Source organism: Hevea brasiliensis, chromosome 7 (assembly GCF_030052815.1).
Source record: "Hevea brasiliensis isolate MT/VB/25A 57/8 chromosome 7, ASM3005281v1, whole genome shotgun sequence".
Classification (NCBI taxonomy): domain Eukaryota; kingdom Viridiplantae; phylum Streptophyta; class Magnoliopsida; order Malpighiales; family Euphorbiaceae; genus Hevea; species Hevea brasiliensis.
In genome coordinates this window covers 52368826-52376829 of record NC_079499.1, presented here as the reverse complement: position 1 = coordinate 52376829, position 8004 = coordinate 52368826, and positions in this window count along the sequence as shown.

The window sequence follows — 8004 nt, the reverse complement described above, 5'->3', positions numbered from 1 at the left end:
CTTAAGAATATTCTTGACAACTATCCAGTGTTCCAAACCTGGATTGGATTGATACCTGCTAGTCAAACTAACAGCATATGCGATATCTGGCCTAGTACACAACATTGCATACATTAAACTTCCAATAGCCGAAGCATATGGAATCCTGGCCATCTTATCTCTTTCTTCAGGAGTCTTTGGAGACATCTCTTTAGAAAGATGGATACCATGTCTCACTGGTAACAATCCTCTTTTGGAATCAAGCATGTTAAACCTCTTTAACACCTTTTTCCAAGTATAGACTTTGGGATAAACCAATTATTCTTTTCGCTCTATCTTTATAGATGCGAATCCCAAGAATATAGGTTGCCTCCCCTAAGTCTTTCATGGAGAATGTATTTGACAACCATAGCTTTATAGTCGTCAACATACCTGTGTCATTACCCATCAACAGTATGTCATCCATATATAAGACAAAGAAAGTGATAGCACTGTCACTAACCTTCTTATATACACATGGCTCATCCTCATTTTTGATAAAACTAAAAGATTTAATGGCTTCATCAAAATGGATGTTCCAACTCCTCGAAGCTTGTTTCAACCCATAAATGGATCGCTTTAGCTTGCATACCTTGGAACCATCTTAGGATTCAAATCCCCTAGGTTGTTCCATGAAAATGTTTTCTTCAATATATCCATTGAGAAAAGCTGTTTTGACATCCATCTGCCAAATCTCATAATAATAGTATGCAGCTATTGCTAATAAAATCATAATTGATTTAAGCATGGCAATAGATGAGAAAGTCTCCTCATAGTCGATTCCTTGCCTTTAGCGAAACCCTTTCGCTACTAACCTTGCCTTATAGGTCTCTACCTTTCCATCAGAACCAATTTTCTTCTTGAAAACCCATTTGTTCCCTATAGGTATAATACCTTCAGGTGGGTCAACAAGATCCCAAACTTGATTCTTATACATGGAATCAATCTCAGATTTCATAACATCAATCCATTTTGAAGAGTGTATATCTGATATAGCTTCTTCATAGGTAAGTGGATCATCTCCATGATCTACTTCTTCATGAGTAGACAACTCTTGTTCTTCTTCATGAAGAAAACCATATCTCACTGGTGGGTGGGATACCCTGGTTGTTCTACGAGGAACAGCTGTAGATATTTCATCAATGGGTATTGGTTAACTAGATGGATCTATATCCATTTGATCTGTTGGTTGGTCAGAATTCTCCAATTCTAACTCTATTTGCCTTCCTTTGCCTCCTTCTTGAACAAACTGTTGTTCAAGAAATGTGGCATTTCTACTTATCACAACCTTTTGTGAAGTAGGCAAATAAAAATAATATCCAAAACTATCTTTTGGATATCCAACAAATCGACCTTTTTCTGATCTGGTCTCCAATTTATCAGTGTTGACTTTTGATATAATTTGGACAACCCCAAATCTTAACATGCTTAAGACTTGGTTTTCTTCCATGCCATATCTCATAAGGTGTGGAAGAAACTGATTTTGATGGAATCCTATTCAGAATATACAAAGCTGATTCTAATGCAAATCCCCAAAAGAAGATTGGCATATCAGTATAGCTCATCATACTACGTACCATATCCAATAGGGTATGATTTCTCCTTTTAGATACACCATTCAGCTGTGGCGTTCCTGGAGGAGTCAGCTGAGAAACAATGCCATGCTCTCTCAAGTATTCATCAAATTCAGTACTCAAATATTCACCTCCACGATCTGATCGAAGAGCTTTAATACTCTTTCCTGTTTGATTTTCTACTTCAGATTTAAATTCTTTGAACTTTTCAAAAGATTCATGTTTGTATTTCATCAAATACAAATACCCAAACCTTGATTTATCATCAGTAAAGGTAATAAAATAATGAAAACCCCCTCTAGCCATTTCTTTAAATGGACCACATACATCACTATATATTAGCTCCAAAATATTTTCAGCTCTTAGCCCTTGTCCAACAAAGGGTGATCTAGTCATTTTGCCCTGAAGGCAAGATTCACAAGTTGGAGTAGGCTCAGAGCCCAATGAGGTTAAAATCCCCATTTTCTCCAGTTTTGTAATCCTATCATCTGCAACATGACATAACCTTAAGTGCCAAATATATTTTGAACTTGAGTTGGTTTCCACCATGGCATTGCATTCATTTAGATTACTATACTCTGGCCAGTGGAAACACTTTCTTACTAGCAATGGAAACACTTTCCTATTGGTAGTGGAAACACTTTCCTTTGCCTTTGTCAGCTTTGGTCTTCCTTTTCTGTTTAGCTATTTTCTTGGAAGGACCAAGAATCTGAGGTTTCTTTTTCTTATTGCCCTTCTTCTTGTTGGACTTTCCAGCAGAAGAAGATGCAACCAAAGCTACCTCTTTCCCTTTATTGCCTGGCATATTCTTTTGGGCAATAACCAGCATGTTGAGTAAACCAGCTAAGGTGCATTCCTATTTAGTCATATGGAAATTTGTCACAAAATTCCCAAAAGACTCAGGAAGGGACTGAAGGATCAAATCCGTCTGTAGTTAGAAATCCATGTTGAAGTCAAGATGTTCCAACTGCTCAATCAGCCGAATCATCTTGTGGACATGATCCCCAACATTCTGTCCCTCAGACATCCTCATACGGAATAGCTGTCTAGATATCTCATACCTAGCATTCCTGCTGTGCTCACCATACAACTCTTGTAGGTGAAGGAGGATCTCACTCGCACTCTGCATGTTCTCATGTTGCTTCTGTAACTCATTACTCATGGAAGCAAGCATGTAACACATAGCTCTCATATCATGCTCCTTCCACTTGTCCAAAGTATCATGTTCCTCTTGTGTGGCCTCTGGAGGTAAGGGACCAGGAACATTTGAATCTAGAACATATCCTATATGTTCAAGGTTCAGGACAAGCTTCAAATTTCTTAGCCAATCAGAAAGAGTTGGTCATGTCAAACTAATGTGATCAAGTATGCTCGCAAGGATATTGGATGATGGTGGTTGTTTTGTGCTCATTTTTATCAGAAAATTAACTGCAGAAAATAACCAGATTAATTAGTAAATGTATCATGTAATTAACCAAAATGATTATGGTCTTTTAATCAAATTGGTCCTCCCACTAACTTAGCGAATCCTACACTTCCAAAGTAGAAAACGGAAATCCTAGTTGGATAGATTTCTAGTGGGTGATTGAATTCTTATAATTTTATTGATCATCCTCAGGTACATCCATTATTGGAATTACAATAAACTATAAGTGAGCAACTCCTTGCCCATCACATCTCATGTGAGGTTCAATCCTTCACCTAGCCCCTAATGCTCAAAATCTCAGGTACATCCATTATTGACTTATCTTGCATTAGTTAAGTTGATCCCATTGAGCCAGTAATTATGTAAATAATTTTAATGTCCTCAGGTACATCCAATATTGGCCACCAAACCATTTACATATTTACAACATCTTATGCTTAACAATTATTCTTAAGAAAATTCCTTAAATTAATTGCATCTTATGCAACTATTTAAAATTTCTTAAAATAATTACCCCAATGGAGGGCCTATGTTATAATTACTTTAATTATAGCATTTCCAACTTAATCATTTGTTTAGAAGATTTTATGGTCATTCTAATAACTATTAAGGTCTCACTTTGCACATTATCCATTTAGCATGCATATATCATATAATTGCATACATTCTCATACATTTCATGCATTCATGTATAAGTAGTAAATATGATATGATCATGGACTTTCTAAGGGATTCAATTCTGAGCCACCAAGAATTGAATCAGGGCATTCCTAGGTGCATTTCATTCATTCATTCATTTTACAAGAGTTGCTGAAGGAGTACATAATCAACACTTGATCTTGAATTCCTCCCACTGGTCCCACTAATGCTCTTGACCTCCTTGAACTTCTTACAATCCAATATTACATAGTAATCCTTGGCATACCGAGGCGAATTTACAAGAACTTAAATAAATAAAATTACAACCCAAAAATTATTACAAACTTAATAATACATGCCCAAAATAAATTAAAATAAATTAATTAATTTACAATCCCAAAAAAAACATAAAAGAAATAAATCCAATCACATTGGTTTTTTATAGTCCATGATCATCCATCATGCATATCACTATTTAACAATTAAATAAAACATACATACTTAAATTAAATTGAATATCTCATATTCAACTTAAAAATCCAGATTTGAATATGATTCAAATAAATTTAAAAATTCAGATTTGAATCTCATTCAAACAAATTTAAAAATTCAGATTTGAATCACATTCAAACAACTTCAAAAATTCAGATTTGAATCACATTCAAACATTTTTTAAAAAAAAATCAAATTTGAATCACATTCAAACATTTTTTAAAAAAATCAGATCTGAATTTTATTCAATCAATTTTAAAAAATCAGATTTAAATATGATTCAAACAACTTTAAAAATTCAGATTTGAATCACATTCAAACAACTTTTAAAATTCAGATTTGAATCACATTCAAACAATTTTTAAAATTTTTTATTTGAATCATAATTTAATTGTGTGATTAAAAATCCTAATTAAACATTTTAATTAGTTATATGATGAACCTTTCATCATGCAACAATTGCAGAATTTAATAACAACCATGCGCATCATGATCTTCCAAAGCTATGCGCACCATGTTGGAGTTCATCAAGCATGCCGCCACACCTCTTGATCCAACCAGCAATGGATCAATCATCTCATGATCAAATCACACAATTAAATCATATAATAAACAATCTAAATGGCAAATATAGTGGCTCTGATACCAATTGAAGGCAGGCGTGAAAAACACAAGTTTATACCATTGAATTCAAAAATTTTCACCTAGGGTCACATGCATCATGCAAGGTTTATTTTTATCTATTTGATTTCAATGATAAACAACATATTAAAACTCTTTTAATATGTTTTTTGGATCTGTATTTGCCGTTTAAGATTTTAAAATTAATCAGATTAATTTTAGAACCCTAGATTAAATCAAGAACGATTACACTAACCTCTTGATGCACTGCAGCGTGTCTGCGCCTTTGAGATTTGTCTTCAGGACACCAGATGTTGTCCCTATTGCTTGTCCACACCAAGAACACCTATGGCAGCCCTTGAACAGCTTCTAAAGCCTTTTCTATTAATTAGAAATTCAAGTTCTGCCTTTTCAGAGATTAGAGATGTAAACAGGACACTAAAAACAATTTCTAGTGTTCTTAATTCAAGAGATTGATGGCTAATCTCTTTGAATTGATGAGAGATGAAGAAGAATAGAGGGACGGCTGCAAAATGGCATGACCAAGGAGTGTGGCTGCTGGTTCTATTTTATTTTCTCATAACAACACTTAAATAGCTAGGTTAACACATCAAACCCTTGCCACATGTCACCCTTTGATTAGCTCTAGGTTTAAGTGACCCAATCACATTGTGCCAAGTGTCAAACCTATATGTAATCTTGATTTTAATCATCTTACATGATTAAAAAACATTTGGCAAGCTTATGTTATGCCATGTGTCACCATCTCATGGTGCCACGTGTCACACTGCAAAATGACCAAAATGCCCCTGTGTCTTAATTTTGAGTTCTCAACCCAAAATAATTATTTTTCTTCTTCTAATTAATTTATATCAAATATAAATTAATTAATTAATCTCTATTAATTAATTTCTCATTAATTAAATTCATATTTAAACACTTTAAATATAAAATTTAACTTATATTATACATCCAATAATCTAGATTTGGTTTCAAGTCATGCTAGGGACTTTGCAAACTAATTGCAAACCAAACCTATTTAATTAATCAATTAAACTCTTTAATTAATTAATTAAATCATATTTAATTAGGTGATAACTTGTGTATGTGTGTGACTTACTAGGCTCTTCACTAATTGGCAATGAGATATGATATCAACTCTTAATATCATCAGAACTCTTTCTTACCATAAATGATTTCTCTAAATCATTTTATGAAACTCATAGACCATGGTTAACACCTAGCATAGCATGCCATGGCCACCCAATTAGTAATAAGGTTTACCTTAAATGAACCTATAATCATATGTTACCATGCACTAGAATCTCTCTGTTACAAAATCCCAACACAAGCTGGAGTCATGGTTTATGTCAAACTCCATTTGCTATGAATATTATGTTCTCTTTTAATTCCAGTTCTTGATTAAAAAGATTTTTCTCATCAGAAACTCTTTTCTGAATAAATCTATCTGTCCTGGCCAGGAACTTGAAACATCAAGAACAATTAAATGAACATAGGATTTTATTTCTATTTACTTAGAGGAACAGATTCCATCTTGATCAACACCTACTTCCATATATAACTAGTAGGAGCCAACACATGCCCATATACCCATACACAGTACAAGTATGAAAGCAGTATCAAACTCAAACTTCCTATATACAAGATAACTGTGCTATCTCAGGTCTAAAGATTATATGCACTGATATGATTTATGACAAAACATTGACAAGAGTAAACTCCATGTGCTTGTCATAAGTGTCACTGGTTCGGCCTACTTATCATTTATAAGTGCCTATCATGTTTGTTATATGGCATGAGACTCACCATTCCATCTTATTTATATCTCATATAAATAACTTGGGAACAAACATGAATACAATCTTTCTAGATAAGTCATGTCCTTATTATGAAGTATCCTCGATTGTGAACCTATTTATGATACTTCGTGCTAGAAATATTGTCACTCATATTCTTAACAGCTTAAGAATAATATTTCTAACAAAATATCAATGGACATTTTCTATTACACATAAATATATTATGTAAACGGAAAAGTGGAAATGCCTTTTATTAATAAAAATATGTACAAGATACATACTAAATGATATGCTCTAGGGCATACTACTAACATTCTTAACCAATCCGAAAAGTTAGGCCCAATTAGCCTATTATTATCAAGTATGCCAACAAGAACAGTAGAAGGTTGTGTTGTCATTTTATCAGATTAAACTATAGAAAATAATAAGATTCTAATTAGTTTATTATATCATGTAACTAACCAAAATGATCATGGTTTTTTAGTCAAATTGGTCCTCCCACTAACTTGGTGAATCCTACACTTCTAAAGTAAGAAATGGAAATCCTAGTTAGAGCAAATTTCTAGTGGGTGATTAAATTCTTATAAATTATTAATATTCCTCAAGTACATCTATTCTTGGATTCTTAACACTTTATAAGTGAGTAACACTTTACTCTTCACATCTCATGTGAGGCTTAATTATCTATTCTTGGATTCTTAACACTTTATAAGTGAGTAACACTTTACTCTTCACATCTCATGTGAGGCTCAATCAATTGTTTAGCTCCTAATGCTTAAAACCTTAGGTACATCCAATCTTAGTTTATCTTGCATTAGTTAAGTTAAGCCCACTAAGTCAGTAAGCATGCAAATTTCAACCTTAATGATCTCAGGTACATCTATCCTTAATCACTAAAGTATCTATATACTTACAACATCTCATGCTTCGATAATTACTTTAAGAAGATCTCTTAAACTAAATACATCATTCCTATGTTACTATAGCCAATAATCTAAATGTTTAAAACTTCTCAGATAATTGCCTTAGTGGAGAGCCATGATGTAATTTCCAAAATTACACCATTACTAACTTAATCATTTGATTAGAAGATTTCTTGGTTAACTTAGTTACTATTTGGTCTCATTTTGCACATTAGCCTTTTTTTCATGCATATCTCATATACATTCATGAACATACATATTCTATACATACATTCATCAATAGTAATGTAAAAGGCGTGATCATGGACTATTCTATGGGAATCCAATCCTAGCCGCAAGGATTAGATTTTAGGGCATCCTAGGTTGATATTTATTAATTGGAACCATACTTGACAATCTTCAACTTTTGAAGTCTTATGCTCCTACTGATCTCTATCAATGATTTGAGCTCTTTTCTTTTTTTGCAATCTCTACCTAAGCTAATTACATAA